This window comes from Monodelphis domestica, chromosome 2 (assembly GCF_027887165.1).
Source record: "Monodelphis domestica isolate mMonDom1 chromosome 2, mMonDom1.pri, whole genome shotgun sequence".
In the NCBI taxonomy this organism is placed as follows: Eukaryota; Metazoa; Chordata; class Mammalia; order Didelphimorphia; family Didelphidae; genus Monodelphis; species Monodelphis domestica.
In genome coordinates this window covers 217,973,833-217,989,982 of record NC_077228.1, presented here as the reverse complement: position 1 = coordinate 217,989,982, position 16,150 = coordinate 217,973,833, and positions in this window count along the sequence as shown.

The following is a 16,150-nucleotide window of genomic DNA, read 5'->3' as shown; positions in this document are numbered from 1 at the left end:
TTTTCCTGATCCCAATCTGGTAAAGTTGATGGAATTACTATCCCCATTTTACAGATATAGAAACTGATGTTCGAGACCAGTTGTCTTTACCAGGATTTCATAGTTCTTTAGGGACAAGATTATGATTTAAATTCAGTCTTCTGACTCCAATCTCTTCATAGTGTACTACAGTGTTTTTGAAACTCTCCTAATGTCTCCTAATACCCAGAATAATGCTCTGAGCATAGTATACACCTAATTCCTTAGTGAATTGAATTAAAATTGAGTTTTAGCATCATCTTAGTAGTCATCAAACAGCAGAGCCTAATGAGAATTTTTTTCACCCTAGATCCACTCCTCCTAAAATGAAGGGAAGATAGTGATAATACAGGAGAAGTCCTGACTATGAGCACAGGTATACTAGGAAAGAGAATGGCACAGTCCTCTCATCCATAGGGATTAACAGGAAAACAGAGCCTATGAGGGGGATACTACTGTGTCAGGTCATTGGAAGCAGCGTTGGTGTCATGGAGAAAGATGAGCTGTATGAGAGAAGAATGGTAATTGTAACAGGGAAGAACAGACATGAAGAAGAAAGAAGAAACATGCTTCACCTCTGGCCCATGCTAATGAGCTCTGACCAGCAAATATTCTTTTGGCAAGTTTTTCTGGGAGTCAGAATGTGAACAAAGTAATGTCTTTCATGAAGCATGCCGTCTTGCTGTCTTGAGGATGGACAAATATATGGGCTTTGAGAACTGAAATTAATCACACTGTAACTGGTTCTTTACAGAAGCACAGAAACAGGGGAGGCAATAGACAGTACCAAGTATATCAGCTGCAAAGTATGTAAAATTTGACTGAAGATTAGAGATGATTAGGTATTTGTTTCGCTGCCTGGGAGAGGAAGATCTAGCATGGATTGTCACAGGATGTACCTCCCAGGGCCTAAACTTGTTTTTCATGATATCACAGGACTGGATACTTTCCAAAATAGCCATATAAATGGAAGAAAAGTTATATAACATTTGTTGTCAGAGCTGCCAATTACATAGCTGCTGTTTCTTTAGAAGTATGGCAAAAAAGAAAAGAATAAAATAATGGAAATGAAATAGTAACAATATTCAATGTGGCAGAATATGGATATCTTTGGTGTGTTTACAGAAGGACAAAGTTCTTTAAGAAACAGGGATAGATGGGGATCTCAAATACTCAAAGATATAAGAAACATTATACTTGATAAGAATCAGATCTTTAGGACTCCTCTGTACAATGAAAGAGTGGGATTTATGGTTCCTAAGTTACCTCCTACCTCTAATCTTATGATCTTGTAATATCTTCTGGCTTCAATTATATGAATTGTTGATCATTATAAAGCCAATTATATTCAGTAATCATTGCATAGGAATCACACAATGTTCTTGCCAAGCATTCCTTATAAAATAGCTCAGATAAAAATCAACTCTTGAGAATTATCATAAATTTTCAGGCTGAAAAAATAGAAGAAAAATGAAAAATTTTACCAAGCAAGAGGATTTTTTTATTATTAACGAATACAAAATAGTTATAAATATCTCATATCTATAATGAATTGTATTCAAGAAACTTTGATTGAAAAAGGAGTCAACATGATGAAATAGAGGAAAGAACTCATCTGAGCTCTCCAAATTTTTTCTACAAATAAATTAAAAATTACACTTTAAGTCAAAAGTCTAGAATGGCAGAACCAGCAAAATGTTGAGGTAAAACAATTTTTAAACCCATGACAACTTACAAGGTCAGTAGGAAAGGTCTATCACATAGTGGTTAGGCCTGAAGTTCAGCATAGACCGTACCATGATAATGCCAGCAGCAGGCCATGGCAGCAGCTATAGTAGTGACAGCAGCAGCTTAGGGAGTCTCAGTGCATAGAGAGAAAAGGGATTAACTAGACAATTATTATAGGAACCCTTGACTGATCTTTAGTTCAAGACCCTTTTGCATTGCCCAGACCCAGGTCTTGGTCACAATTCAAAGGAAAAGAGGAGCAGCTGCAAGGGATTAGGGGCCTTCACCTCAATTCTAAATTGGAAAAGAGTGCTTCTGGTTGCTCACAAAGGAAAAGAGGTCCTACTCTCATTATCAAAAAAACAAAGGAGCACTAGCACTTATGATTGCAAAAAAGCAGGGACTTGGTCACAATCCCATGGCTTATAGGAGCACCAATACTTGTGGCTTCAGAAGAACAAGGTCCCTTAGGAAAGCAGTGATCCCACCTCTCCTTAGATCATAACATCTTAGAAACACCAAAAATCTGAATCTTGGAACAGTTCCCCCTCAACTCCAGAAGCAGAGCCCAACTTTAACATAAAGTTAAGTCAAGAAACAGACTGCAAAAATGAACAAACAACAACAAAAAAGAACCTGACCATAACCAAGTTGCTATGATGACAGAGACTGAGATAAAAGAAGTCAACATCAAAACAGTTATAAGCAAAAATTGGATACTAAAGTTCTTGAATGGATATAAAAACAATTCTCAAAATAAAAAAGAGAGGTAGAGGAAAAGTTGGGAAAAACTGAGACAGGAAAATTATGAAAAGAAAGTCTTAGTAAAAGAGGCACAAAAAATATTGAAGTATATATCCTTATCTCACCTGTATATTCTTTCCTTATATTACCTTCACAAAACCTGACCAAGAATTAGGACATAAAAACCTCAAAACAAATACAGAGAAGCAAAACTATTAAATGCATCTTTTTTTCAGACCATGATGCAATAAAAATTACATTCAATAACATTCTATGGAAACATAGATTAAAAAGTAACTGGATTGGGACACTAATGCACTGTTGGTGGAGTTTTTAACTCATCCAACCATTCTGGAAAGTAATTTGGAACTACAACCAAAAGGTTATGTATTCCTTTAGATATACCAATTCACAATGAGATAAAAAAAAATAAAGTAGTCTGGCCTCAGACACTTCCCAGCTGTGTGACCCTGGGCAAGTCACTTGACCCCCATTGCCTAGCCCTTACCACTCTTTCTGCCTTGGAGCCAATACACAGTATTGACTCCAAGACAGAAGGTAAGGGTTTAAAAAAAATAAAATAAAATAAAGTGAAAGGGACCTGTTTGTGCAAAAATGTTTATGCTAGTTCTTTTGGGGATGGAAAAGAATTAGAAATTATGGGAATATCTATCAGTTGGGGAATAACTAAATAAGTTGTGGTATATGATTGCAATGGAATACTATTATGTTATGAGAAATAACAAATAGGATGAATTCAGAAAGATATGGAGTCATATGAACCAATGCAAAGTGAAGTGAACAGAACCAGGAGAACATGTACAAAGTAACAGAAATGTCATAATGATAATCAACTATGAATGACCTAATTATTTTCATCAATATCCAATTGATCAGCAATCAGTAATGATCCAAGACAATTCCAATAGCTTCATGATGAAAAATGCTATCCATTTCCAAAAAAATAATTGATAGAATCTCAATGCAGATTGGAACATATTGTTTTTCATTATCTTTTCTTCATGTTTTTTTTAATATATGTCTTCTTCCACAACATGACAACTATGGAAATGTGTTTTGTATGAGAATACATGTATAACCCATATTAAATTGCTTACCATCTCAGGGAAGGATGAGAGAAAGGATGGAGGGAAAGAATTTGGAATTCAAGATGTTAGAAAATGAATGGTAAATTTTTCTTTACATGTAATTGGGAGGAAATGAAATATAACTGAATTTAATATTAATTAAAAACTAAATAATCTAATCCTAAAGAATTATCATAGAATCCTAAAGAAGGTCATAGAAACAATAGTTGTATTAAAAAGAATGATAACAATGATGCAATATAACAAAATTTATTGGACGCATCCAAAGCAATAATTGGGGGCAAATGTATATCTATAAATGCTTACATCAGTAAAATAAAGAGAGAGCATATCAAGGAATTGGACATGCAACTAAAAAAAAGACTAGGAAAAGAAGAAACCAGGGATTATAATAGTGCCTACTTCCCAGGATCTCTGTGAAAGTTAAATGAGCTAACACATAAGTAAAGCACTTTACAAGCCCAAAGATAACTAGCCTTCATTATCATGAAAGAGTTAAGATTCAAGACTAGAATAAAAAGGAAGTCAAGTCATACAGATTCATTTGTTAGAATGAAGAAGTTTAAGATGGCAATCCTGGTACAGGTCATCCTTCCCAGACGTTGCAGAAAGAGCTCAATTTAGTGGTTCATGTTGATTCCTCCTCTTCCCAGACCAGTGGACAGAATCATAGAAATAAAGGAGCAGATACTAGAAGTAATAAGCTAACAAGGTGTTCACATGTTGAAGTGCAAAAAAGCATATCTAGACCCTAATGTTCCTTTACAAAATATGAAGAAAATTTCCTAATAGAAATAATTAAAAAAGACTTGGCAGAAAATATCTGTCTTCATGACCCCAGTCCTTCTACCAGAGAAGTACCTGGATGGAATTTCTCTCCCTCTCCCCTTACCCTTTCCTCATGAGCCATAAATTCCTCTAGTGTAGCTGCTCTTCTAGCAGAAGATACCATATCTAACAGGAAGGAGAAATACAGAAATAGGCAAGAGACACAGAGACAGAAAGACAGATGGGAGTCAGAGACAGAGAGAGCTATAGAGAAGAGGCAGAGAAGGATGTAGTTTCCAAGGTTTTGAACTCTTAAATGATAAACTAGAGTCAAATAATGGATTCAGGGGTGTTAGCTCTGCAGAACTAAAGGGATGAGCAGGATGTAGAATCAAGGATGAGTAATTTGCCTCAAAAAGATGCTAGTCCAAGGAGGAGCTGTGTGAAGATACTGAGAAAAGAGAAATGGCAGTGTGTCCCTGCAGTGAGAGATGATAGGGTCACAGATTTATAGCTAGCAAGGACGTTAAAGATCATTTAATCTAACCACTTCATTTTATAGATAAGGAAACCAAAGAGGTTCAATAATTTGTACCAGGATACAAGAAGTAAGTTGTCTTTGTCACCTGTGTTTCCACCTCACTAAGTTTGTGTCCATTCTTCCCATTGATACTTTGAGTGTTTGTGTGGAGAAAAAAATAAGGAGCAGGTAAATAATGGCATCCATGGTTCCATTTGGAACTTAATGACTGAATTGGAAAGCAGTGGTCACACAGAGACTCCAATTGACAGAAGAAACCAAAAGAAGAAGAAAAAAGAAGAAGAAGAAGAAGAAGAAGAAGAAGAAGAAGAAGAAGAAGAAGAAGAAGAAGAAGAAGAAGAAGAAGAAGAAGAAGAAGAAGAAGAAGAAGAAGAAGAAGAAGAAGAAGAAGAAGAAGAAGAAGAAGAAGAAGAAGAAGAAGAAGAAGAAGAAGAAGAAGAAGAAGAAGAAGAAGAAGAAGAAGAAGAAGAAGAAGAAGAAGAAGAAGAAGAAGAAGAAGAAGAAGAAGAAGAAGAAGAAGAAGAAGAAGAAGAAGAAGAAGAAGAAGAAGAAGAAGAAGAAGAAGATGAAAGGAGATCAGAGATACAGCAGAGAAGGGCAAGTTCAAGGGGGTCACTGGCTTCTTCAAGCATCTCGGAAAAGACAATCAGGCTAAAGCTATCTTTTGTACTCACCTCTTCAAGGACTGAGGGAAGCTCCAATAAAAAAAGATCTGCTCTCTACACAACTCTCTGCACCCATACCCATGCCTAACAGATAACAAACACTATAATATCCTCTGCCTACCTATTTTTCCTAAATGTTTTATGTATCCTGATCTTGCTTCAAAATTTGAGGATCAGAGTTAGCAAGTGATCCAAATCCAAAAAAAAAAAATGAAAATTATAGCAGAGAGCCAAATCTCTGACTTTTGAGAATTTTCCTAACTCAGAGCCCTGAGTCATTATGATTATGGTAATCGTTTTTCATCTGATATTAACTACATAAAACAGAAGAGGAAGGCTCTGCATGGGCATGAGGGACATCATATTTTCCTTAAGCTAAAAAGCAAGCTAATTATTATAAGAATGTGTCACTGTGTCAGTTCTCCAGAGAAAATGGAGCTGAGAGGAGGGAAGGAAGGAAAGAGATTAGTGAGTAACCAAATTAAAAAAATATATACCCTCAGCCATCACCACAAAGCCTCTACCTTGAGAGAAGAGGAGAAAGCCCTGAGAAAGATTATCCTTTGCTCTATCCAGTATGGAGGAGAGGTCAGAAAAAGTCAAGTAGCAGCTGGTTAACTCTACATTTTACATGGCACCTAAAGGTATCACATTTTAAAATGACCTTGTTTTGAACTAATTATGCCTACTGAGTAGCTATTAAAAATAAGGAGGCAGCTAGGTGGTACAGTAGGTAGTGATCAGCCTAGAGTCAGCAAGATTTATCTTCCTCAGTTCAAGTCTGGCCTCAGAAACTTTGTGACCCTGGATAAGTCATTTAACTCTATTTGTCTTAATTTCCTCCTTTCTAAAATCATCTGGAGAAGGAAATGGTAAAACATTCCAGGATCTTTGCCAAGGAAACCTCAAGTGGGGTCACAAAGAATTGGATATGACTGAAAAACAAGAGACAACATTAAAAAATAAACTTAGTTGGAAAATTACGAACTATAATTTTAGGAGTGCAGACTCAAAGAGTATCTCATAAGTGGTGTTTCCTTTTGGAGGATTCATTTAGTTAGTGAAAATTTGAGTTGGAGGGGAAGGAACTATTGCCATGGAATGTGCAAGTAAAGAACAGAAATGGCATTTTCAACATATGCTTCTACTATAATGATTACAAAGTTAGAAACAAATCTTGCCAGTTACAGCCAAGCACACTGTGCTTTCATTAGCAACCTGTTTATTCCTTAACCTCCAAGTCATTAAACAAAATATTGCCAGCCAGTGCAGGATTATCATAAAAAAAATCACTTCACCCCTAAACTTGTCATTGTTCATCCATTTCAGTTATATCTGACTCTTTGTGCACTCATTTGGGATTTTCTTAGAAAAGATATTGGAATGGTTTGTCATTTCCTTCAGAATATTTTTATGCATAAGAATAAACTGAGACCAACAGGGATAAGTGACTTCCCCCAGTTAATTCAGCTAATGATAACTGTCTGAGGCTGGATTTGAACTCAGGAAGACAAAGATCTCTAAACCTATATTAGATAAAATAAGAGATAATATTGAGAAGTGACCACCAGATCAAATGAGCAATAGGGCCCTGGAGTACTCTCTTGTTAACAAAAAGGTCAAAAGGAAAATAAAACATTTTGGGGCGAAAGGTAGTAAGTTTAGTGAGAGATGCATCAAGTCTGAAATGCTGCTTTGGTTGGAGATATGGGGCAGGAGCTTTGAACAGATACCGTGGTTGGAAATAAAGATCTGGCAATTCTCTAGGTAGAACTGATAATGGAAGATATGATATTGCCAAAGAGAGAATATAAAGCTAAAAGGAGGAGGAAGACAGGACCTCAAGTTGGAAAAAGAATGAGGAGCAGAAAAAAGAAAGAAGTTGGAAGGAAACACTTAAGAGAGGTATCAATTGAACCAGGTATCCTAGATTCAAAGGCAGAAATAGAAGTGTTGACAGCAATATTACTACATTTGACCAGATTGCAAAATGGGCAAGACTCTTGGGAATTGATAGTAGAAAGGAACTTTCAGAAGATGCTGAATACAGACTCTCAGATGTTTGCCTGGGTTTCTGCCAAGTACATTCTCCCGAAACACAGTGTCCAAAGCTTTGGACTCTTATTTCCTTCCTGCTTCTGACTGCTATGTCTTTTGTACCATGTATGTGGAAGAAATCAGGCCATTTAAAATTGCTTACACCAAATACATCAGAAATCATTAATATATAGAAGGGTCTTTATCTGAGCAAGACATCAGTTTTCAGAAGGATGTCAAGAGAGCTTTAAAAATCAAGTGTCAAAAAACCGGAAGTGAAAACTAAAGACAAGATTGACTAGGAAAAACCCAGTGGGGAAAGAGTAATATTCAATGATTTTGGAAACATGAAGGTTTTCCTTCTTGTATTCTTGGCCTTTTTCAGATTTTTTTTTTTATGAAAGTGAATATTTTCTGCTTGACACAGAAGAAAACAAAGAAAATATAACTAGCTTTCTTATACTTGACTGGATAATTTCTGGACTTAGAGTCAGAAAGATCTGAGTTCAAATCTAACCTCAGATCCTGAGCAAGGCTTTTAATCGCTGTCTGCCTCAGTTTGCTTAATTGTAAAAAAAAAATGGATAATAGTACCTACCTATCTAAGCCGGTATGCAGATGAAGTGAGATATTTCTAAACTCTTAGCATAATGTCTGGAACAAAGTAGGCAATAAATGCTTCTTCCCTCTTACATTGTCTTGTCTATTTCTTGTAAATAAAAAAAATTTAAAGAAAAATGCTGGATCCCTTAGCTCAGCAATCGCTTATAACATCATTTATAAGAAGAAATTTAAAAGAAAATTCAATTAGTATAAATTTTATCATCTGAGCAAACTATGTTTCATTATATCAAACATCATGATATAAGAAGCAATTTTTATATATGTGTTACTTAAAAATATGTGTGTATGTAGACAGCTTTTCTGTAGGTGAACCATAAAGGGCATTTAAATAATAAATATATCAGAGAGATTTCAACTTTGCCCCAAGATTTGTTATTTAAAATTGTTTACCAAAAAAAAAAAAACCCACAAGTTTGTTTGGTTTTTTTCCCAATGGTTTCAAAATTTCCAGAAATTTTCCATCTCTGGAAGGAAATGCCTCATCAGTGTGAAAAGAAAGTAAAGGTGAGAGGCTGTTTAGTCTGGACAGCATCACCTTCCAAGATGTGCGTACTCCATGTTCTTTCTTTTCAAATAAGCTGAGACTAAAACAAGGTGACCAGTCTCTGGTAGCTCTGACAAACTTCCTATAACTGTGGGAAAAGTGTTCAATTTGGAGGTTCTGGGTTCAAATACTGATTTTATCACCTTGAATTTGGATGTCTTTAGACAACTCATCTCGCCTCTTTAGACCTCAGTTTCCTCAACTATAAAATGAAGATAATATCACCTAACTCATAGAGTTGTGAGAATCAAATGAGATAATATTATTTTACAAATATGTAAAGTGTCTGGCACATAGTAGATGTTTGATAAATAATTATCCCATCTACCTCCCTTTTAGATTTATTAGATATGAGCTGAAGGTACTTTCTTGACATGACCACTCCAATAATTATAATACTGAGTCAAAATTTGGAAAGTGTTTATGGTCATAGGCTTAGTGTCATTTAAAATACTTAAGGACAGTGGAAATATTTTTTCTGAAAATATTAATAGCAAGCATTATTTCTAATTATATATAATGCTAATGATTAACATTATTTATCATCATAAATAATAACTAGCATTGACATAGCACCTTAGGTTTATAAGACTCTTCATGTGTTTTTCTCATTTTGTTCTCACAACAACTCCATGAAGCCGGTACTATTAAACCTATTTTATAGATGAGAAAACTGAGGATCACAGAAATTGCCAATGGCAATCCAGCTATTTGAACTCAATTTGAACTCAAATCTTCCTAACTCCAAATCCAACTCTCTATCCACTGTGCTGCCTGTCTTCAATAATGTTAGGTCAATGTGCAACCAGGTTTGGGGGAAGCTCTATTTTTCTGCACACCTCTCAATTCTTATTTTCATTACTGAAAAATAATCCAGCCACTCTTGGAAGAATTCTGCATGTTGAACATACCAACTCATTCAAAATTCTTAGCTGAACTTTCAAGGTTTTCTACAATTTGACTTCAATTGATTTTTCTAGACTTAGTTGATACTATTCCCCTCTTCCATGCCCCTTACATACTCTGGTTGAAGCCACCTACTTTTTGTTCATTGAATAATTCACAAATATCCTCAATTGTTTCTCTTTCCTTTTTCATTTTCTATAGCTAGATGTCTCCTTCAATTTCCAGCTGCTGAAAATCTACTTATCTTTCAAGATCCTGCTGATAACATTATCTTTTTCATGAAACTATCTCTTATTCCCCAATTGTTCCCTCTTGTGAATGCTTATAGCACACCGTTTGTACCCCTCTTGTATACTTTCATACACACTGGTATGGACATTTCCTGACCCAGATAATATTGATTGATAATTTTTTTTTATTTTGTTTCAGTGAGTTGCTGAAACATGGGAAAGGTCAGTGACTTTCCACATATGTGTCGTAGGCATCACTTAAAACTAGATCTTCTTCACTCTAAGGCAGTCCTTGACCCACTCTACAATGCTACTACCTCTTTGATATGGCATTGGAAGGAAAGACCTCAGTGGGCTTGCTAAATGAAACGAATGTGAGCCAACAAATAGTCAATTCGTAAAATACTTATTAAATACCAAAGGGGTTCAGAGACCTGTGTAAAGCACTGCTCATTTTGTTGTTCAGTCATTTCTCAGTTTTGTCCAACTCTTTGTGACATTTGGGTTTTTCTTGGCAGAGATACTAAGGTGATTTGCCATTTCCTTCTCCAGCTCATTTACAGATGAGGACACTAAGACCAACCCTGTTAAGTGATTTGCCTAGAGTCACATAACCGCTAAGTGTCTGAGGCCATACTTGAACTGAAGAAGTGTCTTCCTGACTTCAGATCTAGCACTCTATCTACTGTAACATTTAGTTTCCCTGGTAAAGCACTAAGGCTACAAAGTATCTCCCCCCCCCCAGGTTGCTTTTTCATGAATCTGGCACTCAGGGGTGCCATATTTAAAGTATATATTTAAAGTATAGATAATACAAGTGAGAAACAAAATAAGTGAATTAAGTGCCAAATAATTCTATGTGAGCTTTGAATAGGGAAGATTCTTTGTGATGGAGAATCAAGGAGGGCTCTCTAGGGGAGGTAGCACTTGAATCAGGCTTTAATAGATAAATAAATATTCAACATAATAAAAACATTTTAATCATGAAGAATAGTGTGACCTCATAGCTTATATGTGTCCTTTTAGATTTGCATCAAATGCCATTAATACTAAACATAGAATAATATTTCCTTTTTGAATTGTGGACAAAAAAAGAGGTTTCACATTTTAGATATAACAGTTTAAGAATAAGAAGCAAAAAAGGAGACCTGATGAATTATTGCTTTGTCCAGGGCAGGGGTGTATAGAGATTTAACATAAGCAGCATTTAAAGTGTTAATACTGGAGTTTCTGTGCTAGGAAAGTTGAGTAGAGAGGAGAATGTCAATAAAAAAGACAAGTGGAAATAACCATAATTTTCCCTCTAGTAAATGCAAAAGTATAAACAATCATAAAGATTATATTTTAACAAGCCAATATGACTCCCAATCTTACTGAGAAAATAATAACAAGTAAGAAAGAAAGGAAAGGAAGGAAAGAAGGAAGGAAGGAAGGAAGGAAGGAAGGAAGGAAGGAAGGAAGGAAGGAAGGAAGGAAGGAAGGAAGGAAGGAAGGAAGGAAGGAAGGAAGGAAGGAAGGAAGGAAGGAAGGTAAGAAAGAAGGAAAAAAGAAAGAAGGAACGAACAAAGGAATGAAGGAATAAAGGAAGGAATGAACAAAGGAACAAACGAAGGAAGGAAAGAAGGAATGAACAAATGAATGAAGGGAGGGAGGTAAGGACGAAAGAAGGAAGGAAGGAAGAGGGAGGGAGGAAAAGGAGGGACAAAGGGCATTAAAGTCTAATTACATGCAAAATGCTACTAGTAAACTAAAAAATAAGCATTAATTGAATGTGTACTATGTGTTAGACATTGTCCTAAGAGCTGTTTTAGTTAGGCATATTTAAGGGAAATGAGCAGTTAACATATTTGATGTGGAATATTAGAGCTAGAAGGGACCTTAAAGATCATTTAATCCATTATCCTTATTTTACATCCCAGGAAATTACAATTCAGCAAGTCACCTAAAGTCTCATGACTCGTGAGAGAAAGGATGAGAACGCCAGAGGTAGAACCTTCTCTATAATAATGTACTCCTCTTTTAAACTATTTTACCTCCCAGGACTGATATATCTAATATTGGCCATAAGGTCATCTTGACCTATGAAGATCAAGTATGAATCACTTTTTTTTTCTGGGCAAGTAACCTACTTACCTGTACCCAGAAATTAATCAGTATCAAAATGTCAAAATTGGCTTTAGCAAACCATTCCTTCCCCTCTCCTAAATAGTGCTCTGTGTACACCAAGCCTATAGAGAAATGAGAACTCCTTGTCTTCATTTTATTGAGTTCCTTCTTGACAGTTCCACTACTAATTTTCCATGTAAACTTCAATAATAACTTAACTCTCTGTGCCTTTTTTTCCTCTTTTGCAAAACAGAAACCAAAGTGCTTACTCTATTTTGAATGGCTGTTGTGAAGAAAACAAGTAATATATTTTAAATCAGTCTGGCAAACGAAAGGTCAAATTAAAATATAAAAAATGTTATAACCTAAAGTATCATTCACACTCCAAAAATAGTTTAGAAATCTTTCAATTACACTAAAATAAACAAAAGCAAAAACATTTGGGTCAATGTTCAGGATCCAGGGTTTTGATCACTGTATTTCCTTTTCTCCTTTTTTTGGGGAAAAAAAAAGTTGGTTTGAGGTAGGAATAGATTTTTAGAGATTGACCTAAATGTTGAAGCCATGACAACCTAGGCTTTTATTGATTATTAATTTGTTGGTTTGTTTATATTTGTTAATTCTATGTTAAATTGAAGCAATCATTTAAAAATAAATGTAAAAAGACAAATTATAAACTCCTTCTAGAGGAGGAAAATGGTATTGCCTAGAAGTAAAATTTTGGAGCTTATAGCTTTTTTTTTCCTTCTGAAGAACAGTATGGCCAATTCTTTCAATAGCTAGAAACCTAAGTAAAACTGGGTTTGACTTCAGATTTTATGATGGAATCTTGATCCAATTCTCTATCGGTGGGTGATAGGATGGAGATGATAGAGGAGAAGAAAGAATCTTGATCATTTATCCAAGTCTTTCAGGTCACTCAGAATTGGAGCTCTGCCTACACAGATTATTCATGGGTACTTTTTTGAGATTTGAATTTAATTTTTTTCCTTCAAGATCTTAAAAAAAATTTAAAAGATTATAAAAAGGCTCTTAACATTTATTGAACACTAAATATCTGTTACAAAACAATATTTTGATGATCTAAGTATAAATAAATCATAAGCATCCAGATTAAATTTCCTTTTAAACACATTGGTTTAAAAATTGACAAAAATGTGCTTGGAGGCACAATGTGCTTTGGGTTTTCTCAAACTCTAAATGTTTGAGAAAAGTGGAAGCCGTTTGCTACAGTCAGGTTAGCCTTTCCATATAAACTAGAACCAGAAAATCAAGAAAATAACATTTTAGAATGATTACTGATATATATCTTGTTAAACATCATTTGGCTTAAATTCTTATTCTCAACATTAGGAAAAAGGAAAGGAAGGGAAGGGAAGGGGAGGGAAGAGAAGGAAGGGGAAGGGAAAAGGAAAGAAAGAGAAGGGGGAGAAAGGGCAGGGAGAGGAAAGGGATACTCACAACAACCCTGGAAAATAGATTTTATTATCTCCATTTTACAGTTGAAGAGACTGAGATAGACAGAGATTAAAGGCTTACTCAGAGTCAAATGAATTAGTAAGTGTTTAGGACAGATTTAATTCAAGTTTTCCTCACTCTAATCTCAGTGTTCTAGATGATTCATTACCTAGCTGCCTAAAACTTATGATTAATAACACAGCTATAATAATAACAATAATAATAATCTAAGATGTATATAATATTTTAAAGATTGCAAAATGCTAAATAGATTAACTTATCTGACCCTTACAATAATTCCATGAAGGAGGTATTATAAGTCTTATTATCCCATTTTTACTAAGGAGGAAATTGAGGCTTAGAAAAAGGTTAAGTAATTTGCTCACAGACACAGTCAATAAATGTTATATATAGGATTCAAACAGTGGTGGTCCTGAATCAAAGTCTAGTAATCTATACATGAGGCTCCATTAAAATGGAGCTACAGTAGTCAGTACCTCCCTTTTATGAATTTGGCAGGCATACTAATTTAGCTACATAAAGACAGAGAAGATTCCCAATAGAAGGAAGAGTTAACATGAATGGATAACAAATTACTTTCATGTTGAAAGGGTTATATTTCTTGGAGAGAATTGTCATGATCTTCAGTTTGTTATAGATTCCCCATAGAAGTCTCCATCATCATCCTTGTCTCATTATGATTCCAAAACCAGAGTGTGTTGAAATATTTAACAATCGGATCTCCAAAGAAGGAAAAAAATTTAAACACTTTAAAATTTAATCTGCATTATTCATATTTTTGCCATCATTTTCTGGTCTTTACAACTAAAATAAATAATTCAAGCCCTTATTTTAACATTTGCTGATTCTTGAGATGTTAATATTAACACTAGAATTTTGCTATCTACTCTTATAATCTAGTTTGACCTGGCTCCAGCATACTTGTATCTAAAAATCATGATATGTCTTTTACCAGTCTACATAGATTTAGCTTCCTCTTTTCTAGAACTTCAAGAAGACAGGATGGGAGGACAGATAGGAGAGCAGTCTCACATTAAGAGCTAGCATTCAGAAGGCATTTCAAAATGTACAAAGCTCTTGCATATATTATCTAATTTAATTCTTACAACTGTGTATGGATAGTTACTATTATTAAACCCATTTTACAGAGGATGAAACTGGGACAGAGTGGTTAAGTGATTTACCCAAAATCACATAGCTAGTTAAGTATATAAGATAGGATTTGAACTTCAAGTCTTCTTCCTCCAAGTCCAATGCTCAATTCAATGCTTCACTTAGCTACCTCTATTAGTAGACATGCTTGGTTGGTCTTTTTATTTTTTTTTAATTTTTAGTTCAGTTACATTTTACACTTTTTTTTAACAATCAGACGGTTTCTTCAGAGGACAATCTTCACAAGGGTTCACAAAACCAGCTAGATAGTTTTTCAAAAGATTTCTAAAAAAGCACTTGTTCATCAATCAGGTATCTATTTCTTGGAGTAAGAATTTTTTTTAAACTAAGAAATCAGTTCTGAAATAAAACATAAATCACATGAAAAGATAAAGAACCAATTTCCAAAAGAAAATAGGGTAAAACCAAGTTGACTTATTGGTTAATTATTATAGTTATTTCAATAATTATGGGAACAATGCAGCATACCAAGTCAGGGTATCTGAATCTTTGTTGGTTTCTGAACCCTTGGGTTTCAGTAAATCTTCCTTTACCCCATATTCAGTATGAAGAGAAATACATTCTAAACTTACATAGGCATATATTCATAAGAAATAAAACAGGTTAATTTTCTTAATGAAAATTTTATTTGGTACATTAATTCTTAAGAATATAAGAATTATTATATTTAAGAATTATTAAATTTATCAGATTAATGAGATTTTTTAATCTGTTCATCTTTAATCAACAGCTTATAGTCCATCAACAAGAATTTATTAAATACCAAGCATTTACTATTCCAGCTGCTGGGGATAGAAGTACAAAGGATAAAACTATCCCTACTCCCACAGATTCTAATAGAGACAAATTCTTGTATATAAGAAATTCAAATTCACATATACAAATATAGATGTAGTTGTTTTTCAGTCATGTTTGACTCTTTGTAACCCTATTTGGGGTTTTCTTGGCAGAGGTACTGAAGTGATTTGCCATTTTCTTCTCTGGCTCATTTTACAGATGAGAAAACTGAGGCAGAGTAAAGTGATTTTTCAGGTTCACATAGCTAGTAAGTGTCCAAAGTCAGATTTGAACTCAGGAAAATGAGTCTTCTGACTCCTGCCCAAGTGATCTAGCCACCCATCTTATTATTAATCCATGGTAAATATACATAGGAAGAGAATGTTGACAGATGTGATACACCCTGATTCCAAAAAAAGATGTGTTTTATGGGTTGTTAGCTCCTTCAGCCCTCCACTGATCATAAATGATTGTACATCCATTGGAACCACAGGTCATCCATGAGGAAATGAGTCTGTGTTTTAAAAGCTCTGCTGAGGTTCTCTTGGTTACTTTAATGTATATCTCTCTACACCCTTCTCCTGACTCCATTCCCAGACCATGAGCTGAACTGCCACAAAGCTGATCCCACTTTTTCTTTGAAATGCAACTTGTATCCACAGTAGGCTACTAAAGAAAACAAGTCCACTGGATTCTGATTT